A 17,083-nucleotide genomic window follows, 5' to 3' on the forward strand; every position below is an offset into this window, starting at 1 on the left:
TACATATATATACACATATATATACACATATATATACACACATATATATATACATATATATATATACACACACACACACACACACACACGCACCCTGGGCTATTTGGAGGTTTGTATAGATTAACTGAAATGTAGTCCCATCCTGTAGGATCCATTTGGTTTGGTTTCACATACATATATTGTAGAAGCAATTCTTACATTGGGCTTTTCTTCTTCTTTTTAGACCCAAATTCTAATCATTAGGAATATTGAACATTCATGTCCAAAGAGAAATTTGTTTCAGCCAAACTTCTCCTCTTTCCTCCACGTCCTCCCTCCTCACTACCCTCTACTATTGTATCACATGGCCACTTACTTCACTGATTTTGAAAACATGGAAAAACGGCAAACATAAACAACAATGTCAACTCCAAGAGGATAGCTCAAGGGAGTTAATGGCTCAAAGTCAAGTTCATCTTACTGAATGATGCAAAGGTTAAGGCTTTCAAGACTTGGTAAATGAGAGGGAAGTGTCACATGAAAGAACTATTGAAGAGCTCCTCTTAAAGAAGCAGAGGCCAACTGTTAACAATCATCACAGTTGACGAAAGCAGCTGAAAGAAAGAGCAGAGGAATTTCCTTACTTTCTTGAGCTCCAGCTCCACAGAATAAATCAGGTTTCCTGAGAAGACTCAATCATATCATTTGATGTGCACCAACTACTATAATCTGAAAGCAATTTAATAAAAATATGTGAAGACTTATTGATAGGTTAATTGTATCCTACAGCTAAAAAAACCTACCTTAAAATGCACAAAACAGTAACCAAATCAAATTATTCATTTTGTCTATGATTAGAAAGAGGAGGGAAGCTAGGAGGAGGCAGCTTCTGCTGGTACCCACTTGAAGAAGACTTACCCTAGAGGGAGCAACTCAGAATTTTATCAAGCCTTTATACGAATCTGCTGCATCTCAGGCAGCTTTTTATTGTAACTAATAGATTATCTGAGTTAACATGAGCGGAAAACACATTGGCCCATCATTAATCATTTGTATACTTAAAGTAATTTGCATTAGAGAGCACCTCACTCCTTCTGATTTGCTCTTACATCTTTACTAGACTTTAAGATCTACATAACTTACAGATATTTCAGAAGCCATTTTATTCTCCTCTTCAGACGATTTACTATTTTTCCACCTTAATGTGGCTATTTATAGCTAGGATTAAAGACTGGGTGAATTTTAATATGTATTAAATGTGTATACATGCACAGGTGTGTGCATAACACACATGGAGCTGCAAGTATTTTCCACGGTGAACTGAATTTGAATTTGCTGGTCTGCTTTCAGGTGCATTGCTTCTAATTCTTACATTAACATTGACTGTCTATTTCAGGAATTCCTATTTTTAAATTTTCTTGACAAAAAGTCAACACAAATGACATTTAACTGGGGTGTTTGTACATTGACATTTAAAAGTTTATGTGAGATGATAGAAGAAAACACTATATGGAAATTACACAGTGGAATTGTGTAATACAGTGAAGAACTATATGTATCAAATTGAATCCTGTCACATAAATTATCATATTTCCAATTTCAACTCTAAAGTCTATTTGAACTTGCTCCATCTACAATGGGAGACAAAATACATATAGACAATAACTTAGACTCAGCCAATAATGCGAAGGTGCAATGATCTCAACACTGAGTTAGCCTGGAGTTTTATTGTGTTTGATCTCTTCTGTAGCTGTGTTTGACAGAGAACATATATGTATTTATTTAAATAAAGTTCACATTAAAAATATTGTCAAATACTAAGATTATATATGTTTGCCAACTATCACACCTTGCGATGTCAAATACGGGATTGCAAACACAAAATTCCAGTTCTAAATAGAAGGCCAATGCAGGTTGTTGTCTAATGTGTATTCCACCCAACAGATGATCCAGTCACTCACAGACACATTGACCTCTTTTCTGGCCATGCCTAGTACTAATGTGATTTATCATGAGGACATCAGTCTGTTAGCAACCACAATGTATGGCAAAGGTTTCATATATGCGATATATGTGAAAGGCTAAGCTAATTAAAACTAATCTACAACCTACAACTGGGGACTCTGGAACACAACATTGCAATGCCAAACCATGCAGTCTTCGACAAGTGAAAATAATTAAGAAATATGAATTATGTTTAAGGCATTTTGCCTCTTACCTTGATTTGTGGCATGGAGCTTATGTTGCTACTGCTGTTGTAGATCTTAATTGATTTTTAAAAGTTTCCTGCAGAGAGAATTTCCCAGAAGAGTTCTTTTTTCCTGCTGTCAGTACATTATAGTCTTCATATTCATCTTTATTTTTAAATTACAAGACTAGTTTTTTTTTTCCAATTTTATGATTATTCTGCACATTTATACAGGGTGACATCAGCTTCCCTTGCAGGGCTCAGATAAACCAAGAGCAACCCTACTCAGGGTGGGTAGGAGATCTCAAGACCCCAGGGGAACAGAGGGCTGCCATCTAAGGGAGCTCAGGCAGAAAGATGAGGGAAGCTGGTGTGGGGACTGCGGGGCACAGCTGGGAAGGTGCTGCTGTGTCTCACATCGTAAGTACAAGGAAAGTCCAAGCAGGAGAAAATTCTGCCAAAAACTAGGACAAAGCATGAGAATAGGAGGATTGGTGATTCCCAGCCAGAAAGTGCTGACACTTCTCTGTTACGTGCTGCCTGGTGTGGAACGCAGTTGCTTGGCAGCTCCTTAAAGGGCCCCACAGGAAGAGCAGAGGATTGATCAATCCGTCCTGCAATAAGGGAGGATTTGTGCCACAGCTACTCTTGTAAGGGTTCCCAATGACTCTCCATTAGGGTGACCGAACAATGGGAAAGTTGTCAGAATCAAACTGGAGTCACTAATGTTAAGGTAATCCTGACAAACAGAACCAGGTAATGCCATGAAGAGAAGTTCTCACACACTGGCACGCCTGATAACGAAAAAGACTCTGCAAAAACCACAACCTTGCACAAAGACCATCACAACCTTATACACAAATGATTCTGCAAGTACTTCCCAGCAGCTTCCTGTCCAACCTAGGACTGGCACCAACCTTGTTACTAATCTTTGTAGCCAAGAATAATTATTTCAAAACAATTATGTAGTCCTCATGTTTTAAAAACCTTTGTCTTCCTTTACCCCCCTGAATATGCACATAGTTATTATGGTATGTGTAATCCTATTGCAGTGCTATATTACCAAATATCTTTTGTTTAAGAGAATTTCTTTCTGCTGTTTTTCAGGTTGACAACAACATGGTAGAGGTGTTGGCTCACTGCAGCCTTTCCAGATGTCCCTCCTTGACCTTCTTAGGAGGCATGTCTATTGAATCTATCACGTTGGATCCCAAAGGATAAGTCTTTATTTCCAACATGTGCACTGTGGCCCTATCAACCAGGAGAATATCTCAGGAGTCTCCCAAAGTTGTTAGCATGAAATGGAAACCAGTGGAGACTAAACAAAGAACAACAGGTAAGAGCAGGGGTGAAGCTGAGCTAACTGTTAGCCACCAGGTCCTTATCCCATCCTTTCTAATCTTAGAGACTTGGACCCAGTTGCACCAGGGCAATTATGTCCTGCCACACAGTTTCACACAGTTGCAGCTGTGGCTTTGCACAGGACCAAGTTCACATAGAGGAGGGAGGGGACACTTTTGGGCAAAAGACATGCTGATCTGCACAGTGATGTTGGCATGGTCCTTTCTAATCCTGCATAGAGGATTGTCTCATGTGTCAATATGACTTTCCAACACACTTTTTGCCCATCCATGGAAGGTGTCCTCCTTCACTCTTGGAAAACTAAGGTCCAGAACCTCACTTGGTGAATTGAGCACTGAAATGGTCGTATAAGCTAATCATCACAGGCAGGGGAGGCATCATGAAAGGCAGCACTGGAAGGGAGCTGCACACAGGAAAGCCACGTTCCCAAGGCCCAGACACACTGCCACCATGCACAATGGCACTTCCAGCCTAGCCCTGACTTTGCAATCTCTGTGATTCCAGTGCCCAGTCCTTTGTCTGCCTCATGAAATGGGTTCAACAGTATAGGTCTGTCCAAGGAATTGTTTAATCTTATTTATCGCTTAATGCATCACTTTTTCGGGAGGACACCTCCCCACAATTTCAAAAGGTAAAATGTTTGTGATGTCTCTAAACTACCGTGTAAGAAGATGACGAGACACATTACAGAGAAGTTTGGACTTTAGGCCTCAACTTGCCTTCCCTAATCATCTCCAAGGAACCCATCATGTTCCTCCTGATAAGGATCACCCCAACTGTTAAATTTGGAAAGAACTGTACATTTCTATGCTGAATTTTCCTTTGTTGTTGCAAAGACCGTATGTAATCTTTCTTATCCTTTTCCCATCAAATAAAAACCTACAAATTTAAAAATGAGCTCAATTTGTGTTTCAAGCTGCTCTCCATGAACTCTGAATTGACTTGCTGAATTAAGAGGAGAAAACAAGTATTTCCACCAGTTGTGTTCTCTGCCATTTAATGGGTATCAATTTCCAAAGGGAGCATCCCTTTGTATCCATTCAACATTAAAGCTTGCTTACAAGGAGTCATCAAAACATTCATGGAAAATGCATATTATGAAAAAATTATGCATGGATTTCAATTTCTGGCACCAATGCATACTTGTACTAACTTGTTATGACATGTCTGATGAGGATCAGTTGGAAAAAAGTCCATAATAAAGCAACATGAATTCTGCTAAAACTGAAGCAAGAATAAGCATAAAATTTACAGTGAACCTTCAGAGGAAGAATGGTGAAACATTGATGCTTTATTTATGGGGATAATGACCCAAATAAATCAGCAATTTACAAATGGATAACTTGTTTTAAGAAGGGATGCAGCAATGTTGAAGATGAAGCCCACACCAGCAGACCATTCACATAAATTTTCAAGGAAAAAAATCATCTTGTTTATGCCCTAATTGAAGAAGATTGATGATTAACAGCACAAATAATAGCCAACATCATGAACATCTCACCTGGCTTAAGTTATGCAATTCTGACCGAAAAATTAAAGTTAAGCAAACTTTCCACTCAATGAGTGCCAAAACCATTGCATCCAGATCAGCTTCAGACAGGAGCAGGGCTTGCAATGGAAAATTTAAACAAATGGGATAAAGATCCTAAAGGATGTCTTCAAATAATTGTAATAGGAGATGGAACATGGCTTTACCAGTATGAAAAAAGCACAATCAAAGCAATGGCTACCAAGAGCTGGGAGTGGTCCAATCAAAGCAACAGTGGACTAGTCAAGAGCAGAGGTCGTGGCAACGGTTTTTTGGGATGCTCAAGGCATTTTGCTCATTGACTTTCTGGAGGGCTAAAGAACGATAACATCTGCTTATTATTAGAGTGTTTTGAGAAAGTTAGCTCAAACTTTTGCAGAGAAACACCCAGGAAAGCTTCACCAGAGAGTCCTCCTCCACCACAGCAATGCTCCTTCTCCTTCCTCTCATCAAACATGGGCAATTTTATGAGAGTTTCGATGGGAAATCAATAGGCATCTACTGTACAGTCCTGATTTGGCTCCTTCTAACTTGTTTTTGTTTCCCAATCTTAAAATAATCTTTAAAAATCACCCATTTTTCTTCACTTAAAATATAAAAATAGACTGCATTGACATGGTTAAATTCTCAGGACTTTCGTTTGTCTAGGGATGGACTACATGGCTGGTATTTTGCCTTACAAAAATGTCTTGAACTTGATGGAGCTTATGTGAAGAAATAAAGTTTTTTTTATTTTTATCTTTTAATTTTATTTTTCCACAAACTTTTTGAAGTCCCCTCATATCTCAAAACCATGGTTGAGAACATAAGAAACTAAACTAAGAATAAATACATAATCACTGCATCAAAAATAGTGAGTAGAGAATCTAGATTTAGTTCTTGGAGGGGAAAAAAAGCCGTATGTCCATATGTATTACACATAAAAGCAAAGCAAATACTGTATTCTTGAGGAATGTATATATTCCTATTCTGCATAAAAATATAATTTTGTTGAAGAAATGAGACTGGAGAATGAGGCATTGCTATGAAATGTCTACTCCATAAAAATCAGTTATTCATTAGAGTAACAATATGACTCGGCATGTAATTTATTTTTTAATTGCAATAGTTTTGGGGGAACAGGTGGGTTTTGGTTGTATAGATAAATTCTTTAGCGGTGATTTATGAGACTTTGGCGTACCCATCAACCGATCAGTGTACACCATACCCAGTGTATAGATTTTTACCCCTCATCCCCCTCCTACCCTTCCCCGAGTCCCCAAAGTCCATTATATTATTCTTACGACTTTGCATCCTCACAGCTTAGCTCCCACTTATGTGAGAACATATGATTGCATATTTAATTTAATAAAAATAAATTGATGTTAGATTTGAATTAATGGAAAAATTCAATGTGGATCATCTTGAGAGACCTCATGTCAGAGAAGTAGAACCCAACAACTTAGCTACATCTCTAAAGACTGAGGTTCCTCAACCCTTTAGAAAAGAGGGTGAGGAGGAAGGTTGGGTCACCCTCGGAGGTGTCTGCAAAGGGCAGAAATGAGAAAATGAAGCAGGACTTCCTTTAAGAAATATTTCAAATACTAATTGAAACAGTTAATAGCCTCTTTAAAGTCTAAAGAGTCTGAGTATGTGAAGTGAAATATTCATTACTTTTTGGAATTTATTTAGTGCAAAATTTAATTAGTTAATATATTTAATAATAAAATACAGAAAACCAGTATTTTTTGAGAATTTCAACATTGACTACAAACTTGAGTCATTATATGTCCAAAAACATTTTAAATAACGAATTTAGCAAGCCATATTTATTTCAATGGTTCAAACACCTGAAGCATCAGAAAAATAAAAATGTAATGGCAACAAAATACATTTATTCAGGTATATTCAAAACTACTCTAAACTATGAACAGCATGGATTTATTTCATTTTTTTATTTCTATACTGTGTTTATATGTTCCAAGTGTTATTGATATGCTTGTTCTAATATCTTTGCAAGAGTTGCAAGAGTTAGGTAATGATATTTTGATTCCTCCCTGGGACTGCAGAAATCTTGCCAGACTCCAGAGAAAGAGAATTCTTTCTTAGGCCAACTGTCTTCTGTTCAGTGAGCTGAGACACCCAGCTACTTGACGTGGTTTCTTCTCCCAAGGGAATTCAAACTGGAGCTGCAAAGCATCAACCTGCATTTCCTTTTTGTAATTAAATTGCAGTTAGACTTCTTTTATTGTGATAATATTTAGTATGCAATCTACCCACTTACAAAATTTGCAAGTGCATAATAATAGTATTATTAGCTATAGGCACACAGTGTCGTACAGCAGATCTCTCGACCTTATTCATCCATCTTGCATAGCTCAAATGTTATGTTTGTTGAATAGCAGGGGAAATGGCGGGTGCTATTCAATAAGACTTTTAAATTCTAGACCTTGTACTTAGGTTTTAGGTTTTGTGTTTTGTTTTAACCAGTATTAGTCATACTCCCCACTGTAGTGGATAGAATAGTGATCCCCCAAAAGATATGTCCCTGGAACCTGTGAATATGAACTTATTTGGGAAAGGAGTCTTGTCAGACGTAATTAAGTTAACGATCTTGAGATGAAAAGATAATCTTGGGTTTTTCAGGTGGGCCCTAAATGCCACGAGAAACACTCGGAGGAGATTTGACCAAAAAACAAAAAAAGAGAAAGAGGCAGTGTGACCATGCCACAGAGGCAGAGATTGGAGCGACGCAGCCACAGACAAGGATCACCAGCAGCAGCCAGAAGTGGATTTGGAAACTTCCCCAGAGCCTTCAAAGGCAACGAGGCCCCACTGACACCTGGATTTCAGACTTTTGGCCTCAAGAACTATAGAGAATGAATTTACGTTGTTTTGTACCACTGAGTTTGTTGTAAATTTGTTACAGCAACCACAGGAAGGTAATATGCCTCCAAGCAGTAATTTTAAAATATGACTTGGCCTGCATTACATCGTTCAGAGTCCATGCTTTGGGATGTATTGCTAAGTATAGTCTGTACACATGATTAAACACATACTAAATTATAACTAGTACAGCCATATAAATATTTCCTGGAAGAAGGACTGAGTCTACATAATTAGTTTTCCTCCTTAGGACATTTAAGTAATTCTTCCCTTTGGAATATGTGGCCCATCTCTATTTGTAGGTGACCACAACTTAGCTAATCCTTCCTGTTTGAGGTTTCAGCAGCTACCTTTTCTGGGATTCTCTGGTTTGTTTACAGTTCTTTTGGTGTATTCTTATGTACGTGGATAGAAGCAAGTATATATTTGGTCTTTAAAACTAGACTTAGAATTAATAGAAGAAATATCTACATATTTTAACATCACCTACTTATTAAAATCTATAAAGTAATGAAAGCCATTTCACTATTTTCATCCTTCTTTTGTGTTACAATTACCTGTCTGTGTTTTTCTTATTGACTTTTCTCTTTGGGGTATCTTCATCAATTCATGGCTTCAAGGACACTTTATCCTCATTCATCATAACTGTATTTATATTTGAGACCCAAATGATTATAGCCACAATTACATTTGATATTTATATTATATAAAACATAAATATATTAAAGACTAAATATATAAAATGTGATATTATATATAATTATATTTGATAAAAAAGATTATACCATAATTCTATTTCAGGTTCAAATTATTACAACTTGACCAGTGGGTGTCTCTTTAAGTTGTCTTTAAGTTGTTCTCTTTGTTCTTTCAGCACAGCCCTTTGCTTTTTGGCCACTAAATTTTCCAGATCCATCCTGATTTTACCCTGCTACAGGTATGGAATCAGCCACCCTACAATGATTCTTGGTTCCTTTTGTGGGGAACAGACTAGACACTGAAGTCTGGGCGTTGGAGGAGCAGGTGATGGGAAGCACCCTCCTATTACTTTGGCACGTTTAGTAAAGACAGAGCTTGGAAACACAGACCTCGTTAAAAATCCCACGTGCACTTGAGGTTTCTAATGGTTCTGCTCGTTCACCACCTGTCCTCTATATCCATCCTCTCCCTTTCTCTGTTCTGCTCAGTGCCCCCAGGAGGCTGAGTGCTGGAGTGGCCATCACTAGGGTGCCCTTACCCTTGGGCTTTGGCTAGATTTGGCAAACAGCAGGGACCAACAGGAGGTTGGTGAGCAGAAGGGGAGGGAGGCTAGAGTGCACTTCTTCTCACTCACCCCACTCCAACTTCACATGGCCATCCGGGCAGAGCTGCACCCTCATTTTTACTGCTCCCCTTAGGTGGTCTCTCCTCCATAAATCCAGTGAGATCCTCTTGTCAGCTGCCCTTCAGACACTGACCGGGGTGGGAAGAGCTTCCTGCTGGTAGAGCCTCTCCTCTCCCTTTCTAGATGTCTTGACCCTGCTCATACCTCTCTCTTTACTTAAACCTTTGGAGTGGTGGTTAGTTTGTTGTTGTTTTTTTCTGTTGACCTGGCAACTCAGACTTCAACGTAACACATTATGTTTTCCTATATACCAATTTTCTAACGGTAAATAGTTTCATCAACTGATAAAATTTACTCCTACATTGACAGAAGCCTTGTTTTCATTCCTTATTCCATGGTGAGGCTTAAAATTTATTCACTTTTAATTTATTAAATGCTACTGTTAAGTTAGCCTATGCAAACAGAGAGAACAAACTGGGCCAATTAGTGACCAACTAAATTGGCACCATGTCAAGCAGTTTCTCTAAGACTAGCTGGACCTTGAGGGTCTTTTGCACATCCTGAAAAGCAGCTCTCAGTAGTTTTATTATGTATAATAAAAGAGTTTTACTATATACAATAAAACAAAGGGGATTTCCTGTCAGTTCCTGTCAGGCTGCCTTTCTAGTGATCAAACTGACCAATGACCCAGGAACAGCAGAGATATCTAAAATGTGGGGAGACTGAGAATAAAAAAAATCTCTTCACACTGAAATGGGGAGCTGAACTTTTTTAATAAATCTTTTTTTTTTTTTTAGAAATAAAGTAACTTCATTAGAAACTTCAGTTTTTAAGTTACAGATTTGCAGAAAAATTATAAGGATAGTGCAGAGATACTCATGTATCCCACACTTAATTTTCTCTATTATTAACACTTCACATTAGTATGGTACATTTACTTCAATTAATCAACATGACATATTATTATTAATTAAGGTCCATAATTTATTCTGATTTCCTTCATTTTTACCCAATATCCTGTCTCTCTTCCAGTACCCGGTGCAGGAGAACATGTGACATTTAGTAGTCATGCCTCATTAGGCCCCTCTAGACTGTGACAGTCTCTCAGAGTCTTCTTGCTCTGATGACCTTGGCAGTTCTGAGGAGATTTTGTAGATTGGGATATGTCTGATTTTTTTGTGTGATTAGACCATTACAGGTTTTTGGAAGAAAAACCACAGAAGCAAAGTATCCTTTTCATCACATTGTATCAAGGTACACTCTGCCAGCATCATAACACAGTTGCTGCTGACCTTGATTGTCTGACTGAGATAGTTTTTCAGAAGGAAGTCACCATGTGCAGCCCACACTTAAGGGTGCGAGTTGTGGTTGTGTTACACCTGTTTGAGGGCAGAGTTACTGGAATTCCTCTGCATGGGAGATTTGGCTCTTCTCTCCCATTCACTTATTTAGCAAATAATTGATTTGTATTAGTATGAACTCACAGATATTCATAATTTGAGTTGTAGTTTGGTGCTGCTTTATTTTGTTGCTCACATTTCAGCATTGGCCACTGTAAGTTCTTACAGTTGGCTCCTGAGTACCTTTGACATACACCCACCTCTCCTGCGCCTTCCTCCCTTTTTTTTTTTTTTTTTTTTTTAGCATTTCCTTCTTTTCTGGCACTAAAAGATGCTCCAGGCTTATACATTTCTTGCTCCAGTCCTAGAATCAGTCATTCTCCAAGGTGAGGGCTAGATTTTACAAAGTAACATTTAACATAAATAAACTTGAGTTCCTTCTTCATTCCTCTCCTCAGCATCTAAATCTCCATCCCAGCCAGGAGGGGCTGCAACACAGAGAAAAAGATCAAAGCAATCACCCCAACACATACGTACACAAAAGGCCAGAATAGGCACTACTTTCTTAGCCACTTACCACCAAGAGTTTTTTAATGTTCTTTGGATAAAATGTGTTAAAAATGTATATATGTTATTTATGAGTTGTACAGATAATAATAAGTAAAAACCCACAGTTAGAATTGAAAATATCAGACTGAACTTCCTACTTACCTTTAAATATATATATGTGTGTGCATGAAACTATATACATACGCACATATATTTCCTACGTCTATACACTGAACAGGCCTAGAAACGAAGACAAACCCAGTAGTGATTACAACTTGGATTGTAGACTTCAAATACCATTTCTTGCAATGGAAAGTAGGGCTCCTTGAGAAGTGCCTGTTTCCAATGTGCAAGAAAAGCCTGGAAGATCTCTTCATGCCCGAAAGCAAGGAACCTGTCAAGACTACTAGTGTCTTATCAAAAAGACTGAGGAACTAACTTGAATAGGCTCCCACTGGCCGAAAATGAAGCAATATGCATATTAAAAAAGATAATACTTGCAATGGATTGAAAGACATTACATGTGATTTAATACAGGAGTTTATAATTATACTAAAAAAAGAAAAATTCAGCTCATTAATCAAACTTGGATACATGCAGAGAGCCAATTAATTTTTTTAGGACTGATTTTTTAAAAATTAGGGAGAAGAAATGAAGCAATTATCAGGCCTTCCCTATAAAATCTGTTTATTAGAGTATCCAAGTAGTTAATGAAAGAAAAGTATCTTTCTGGAATTATCTCATGAGTAAATAACTGAGGTGAGATAGACTATCCATTTGCAATACTAATGAATTAAAGGATCTAGGCAAATAATTTCAATGGTTGATAAGCATCACCCAAAAAAGGGACAACTAGATATTACCTGCCTCTTGACGGAAGGACACCATTGCAAAGTAGCATGGTCAAGAAAAAGAACAAAATCAAGACTAAGTCTGATCAAACATCTATCTATCAACCTATAGGAGCAGGGAATAGAGGAATGTGCTTAAAATTCCATGGGGATAAAATAAACAAAATCCAGACTGCAAAAACCTACACCCTACCCAGTTTCTTCAACAGAAAAAAAAGGATGTAGAGGAATTTAAGACAGAGTGATGATCAAAAGGTGGGCTTCATTTAGTTCTCAATTTAATAAATCATTTAGGATTGTTATGTTCTAAATACTTGCTCAGCATTTTACATGTTTTATCTCATTTAATCCTTATAATACCCCTATCTCTATGAGGAAGGTTATAGTAGGTCCTATTACAATTGTTTTACAAATGAGCAAAGAGGCTTAGAAATTGAGTTGCATTTTTTAAATGGCAGGACCAGTACTAGTAGATATTACAAAGCTAGTTGGAAAAAGCAGACTTCTTTCATAGTTCCCGTGAAAATGATCCATACAAATGAATTTCAAATATATATAATTTTGGCAAGACATTAATATAAGCCCTCCTATAAAGCTGTGCTCATCCTGGGACTGAACAGCCTGGAACACACAGAAGAAACTGGATTGCACAATAATAAAAGAAATTTGCACCAAAGCGGAAGAGCAATTATTGTCTGCGAAAGGTTTCACTAGGTCTTTAGTATGAAAGACTTAGAAATTGCTATGAGAATCTCGCTGTCGATCATTTATGTTTACTGCGTATAATTATAGTTGGATTATATAGTTCACTGCATTTGGGCTTTACTCTCCAGCAGTTGCAATTAATTGTTTTTGCTGTTCTCATAAAGTGTTTCCATTTGTGTTGTGGGTGGATATTTAGAACAAAACCAATACCTTTTAAATGGCCTTCCATTCTTCTTTGAATGTACAGGGTCTTTTCAAAGGAAACCTGTCTGAATATCTCCCCTTGGAGAATTTCTCCACTTCTGCTTCCTGTTTTCCCCCTAGAATCAACTTATCTTCCCACTGAACCCGGTTCTAGGAACTTCACTTTTGAAGCTAAGTTTTGCTTCTGTCAAGCCCCATTTTGGTTTGGCAGTTCTAGGCTGGAGTTTGATCTTTTCCCTTGGGTGCTCAGACCACTTGGCTCCATATCTTGGAGATGGGGAGTGGATCTGCACCTCTGCCCTGTCCAGCCACCAAGCATTCTGAACCCCAGCCAGGATGAACCCCTGTGATAACAGAAGAAACCAAGTCAAGCATGTCTTAAAGAATGTTGTCTCTATAAAGAAACTTATTTCTGATGGGAAGACCTACAATCCACACCTACTCATAGTCACTTACCTAATAAAAACAAAACAGCCCTAGAATTTGTAAATACATTATTTTTCTTCCTAAGAGTTCAGAAGCAACAGTAAAAACAATGGACAACACCAGGAAAATTTGGAAATAAACAAAAAAGAAGTGTCTTCTATTTTTAGCATGTGATGTCTTGAAAAATCTTATGCCAATGTGATTCTCTGTTGACTTGTTTTTCTCTAAAAGCCTTTTTCTTAATATTTTGAAATTCCACAATGATGTGTCTATGTCAACAGCTTTTTGCCTTTGTTGGATTTGGCACTTAGTAAGTTTTTTTCCATTTAAGAAATAGGGTTACCTTCAACTGTATAAAAGTTTTTATATTATTTCTTTGGAAGAAAAAAAATTGTTTCCCTCCTGTTTGTTGTTACTTTTTAGAAATCCTGTTAGATGTCTGATCTCCAGTCTTGACTGTAGTCTCTATGTCTTCTCTGTCCTCTCAAATTTTGTACCTCCTTATTTTTGATCTGGGAGATTTCTTTAATTTTCCTTACGGTCTCCTACTGAATTTTGTTACTTAGCCCATTGCGTTTTTAAGTTCCAAGAACTCTTTCTTGTGCCTTTGTTCCATAGCATCCAGTTCTTACTGAACGGATACAATGTCTTTTATATTATTTAGTAATAGTTTCTTTAAGTCTTGTTGGTTCTCCATTTTTCTCTTTCATTTTACAGACCAAAAATAGGATTGAATCAAACTGAAAAGCTTCTGCACAGCAAAGGAAACAATTAATAGAGTGAAGAGACAAACTATGAAATGGGAAAAAATATTTACAAATTACGCATCAGACAAAGATTTAATATCCAAAATATACAAGGAGTTCAAACTATTCAATAATAGGACATCAAATAACTCTATTTAAAAATGGTCAAAGGACTTGAATAGACATTTTTCAAAAGAAGACATAAAAATGGCCAACATATATATGAAAAAATGCTTGACATCTCTAATCATCAGAGAAATGCAAATTAAAACCATAATGAAACATCAACTCACACCCATTAGATTGACTATTATCAGAAAGATCCAAGATAACAAATGTTGGTAAGGATGTAAAGAAAAGGGAACCCTTATACATGGTTGGTGGTATTGTAAATTTGTACAGCCATTTTGGAAAATAAGATGAACTTTCCTCAAAAATCTATCAACAGAACTACTGTATGATCCAGCAATTTCACTGCTAGGCATGCCCACAAAGGAGGTTTAATCACTATTATCCGGAATATCTGCACTCCTATGTTTACTGCAGCATTATGCAATACAGCCAAGTTATGGAAACAACCTAAGTATCCACCAACCAATGAATAGATTAAAAATGTGGTATACATACACAATGGAATACTATTCAGTCAGAAAAAAGAATGAAAACCTGTCATTCGTAACAACACTAATGAGCCTAGAGGCCAATATGTTAGGTGAAATAAGCCAGGCATACAGAGACAGATACCCTGTGGTTTTCCTTGTATACAAAATATTTTAAAAAGTCAAATTCATAGAAGTAGAGGGTAGAATGGTGGTTACTAGAGTACCGGAAGCTGGGGTGGGGAGTGGTGATGGGGAAAGGAAAGATGTTGGCCAATGGGCACCAAGTTAGTTAGAGAGAAAGAAAAAGTTCTGGCGTTCTATTGCATAGCAAGTTGACTATAGTTAATAATAATGCATTTTATATTTCAAAATTGCTAAAAGAGTGGATTTAAAATATTTCCACCACAAAGAAATAATAAGTATTTGATGTGATAGATGTGCTAACTACTTTAATTTGATCGTTGCACAGTGTATAAATGTATTAAAATATCACTTTGTACCCTATGAGAATATACAATTATTATTTGTCAACCAAAAATGAAATAAAACTAAAAAAAAAAAAAGAATATACAATATGAAGGCTAGTGGGAGTCCTGGGGGAGGAGCACAAGGCTTCCTGACCAGCAGACTTTGCTTGGGTGAGCAGGCTGGGGCACGAAGCCCAGGATGCAGAAATTAAATTTAATTTAATTCAATTTAATTTAAGAGTGCCAGTTCCTCACTAGAAACTACACTAGTTTTCCCCAAAAAGTAATTTTAATTTATTTAGAAAAAATTCATGTGGCTCTTTCATTTTTCCTCTATTTGGCTTGGAAGCTGCATTGCTGATGGTTAGACATTCATCTTGAGGTGGTGGTACAGGAACCTGGGTGGGCAACTGACTATTCTCTATTAGAGACCTTTGAGTGGTCTGCTTGTTTTAGGCTCAGCCCTCCACCTGCCCCTTCTGCAGTGGGCTTCTCTGGGCATTTGTAAGGTTGTGGATTTGCTCGTATTGTTGTGGCATGAATGGAAAGTATATGCACGTTGATACTATACTTGCTGGATTTAATTACATTTCAAATGTCTTTAAAAAGTTACATTCTGATTTGGTTTTAAAACAAAAAGATATTGGGTATACAGGACAGCATGACAATGAGGAGCTGAGTGAAGATTTAATGTTAGTGAAGCAAACATTCACCATAAGGAAATGTGCGCATTTCCAGTTAGTTTGGAAAGCAACATCCAAATTCTCTATGGGCTCTGAGAAGAACAATTTCCTGGAGTGGAGGAAGCTGGGTTACATCCTGTGACTGTGACCCATGAAGGAGAAAAGCTGATCACACATTCAGCAGTGCACTGAAGCCCGCAGAAGTAACCAAATCCCTCCAGTGGACAAAGGAGACTTCGAAGGGACAAGAGGTTTGTTGAGGATCAATTCATGGATTAGGAAGGAATATTGTTAATGCATTGCATCATAACTGATAGGCAACAAAAATTTTTCTTTTTATTATGAAGTTTTATATTCAATTTAACATAAGTTCCTTTTCTGGTTTCTCCTCACCTTCCTGAACGACAACAGGAAAAGTGCTCTGGGGCCTATTCTTGGCCCAGTTTCCCTTTTTTTGTCAACACCCCTGCCGTGGAGGAGTTCGTTGGTAATCATGGCTTTGAACACAGTCCGTAGTAAGAGCTGCTGTCATCCTACATAGATCACTTCCTGGCTGATATGGGGAAGTGGGGGTGAGGGGTTACAAATGGCCATTCCAGTGCCCGACAGTGGCACACTCTGATGCCATTTACTCCCAGAGCTCCCCAACGGGATCAGGCTGAGGCCAGATGTCACCAAACCCACATCTTTTTGTTGTTGTTGAGACAGAGTTTCACTCTTGTCACCCAGGCTTGAGTGCAATGGCGCTATCTCAGCTCACTGCAACCTCTGACTCCCTGGTTCAAGCGATTCTCCTGCCTCAGCCTCCCAAGTAGCTGGGATTATAGGCACACACCACCATGCCCAGCTAATTTTTGTATTTTTAGTAGAGACAGGGTTTCGCCATGTTGGCCGGGTTGGTCTTGAAGTCCTGACCTCAGGTAATCCACCCGCCTCAACCTCCCAAAGTACTGGGATTACAGGCATGAGCCATGGCGCCTGGCCGAACTGACATCTTTGCCTAGCTTCTTCACCCATCCTATCCTACTTCCCTTGCTTTCTTACAGATCTCATCTAGGGGCTGTAATAAATCATTTACCCAATCCCTGAGTAAACCATTTACACAAGAACCCCTGTCTTGGGCTCTGCTTCTAAGGAACCAGACTTAAGGCATCATCTATATACTCAGACATTCAAATTTACATCTCTGGACTGGATCTATCTGCTAAACTTCCTTATCAACATTTCTACACGGAAGCATCTAATCTTAACATGTCTAAGAGTG

Source organism: Hylobates moloch, unplaced genomic scaffold (genome assembly GCF_009828535.3).
Source record: "Hylobates moloch isolate HMO894 unplaced genomic scaffold, HMol_V3 SCAFFOLD_15, whole genome shotgun sequence".
Lineage (NCBI taxonomy): Eukaryota > Metazoa > Chordata > Mammalia > Primates > Hylobatidae > Hylobates > Hylobates moloch.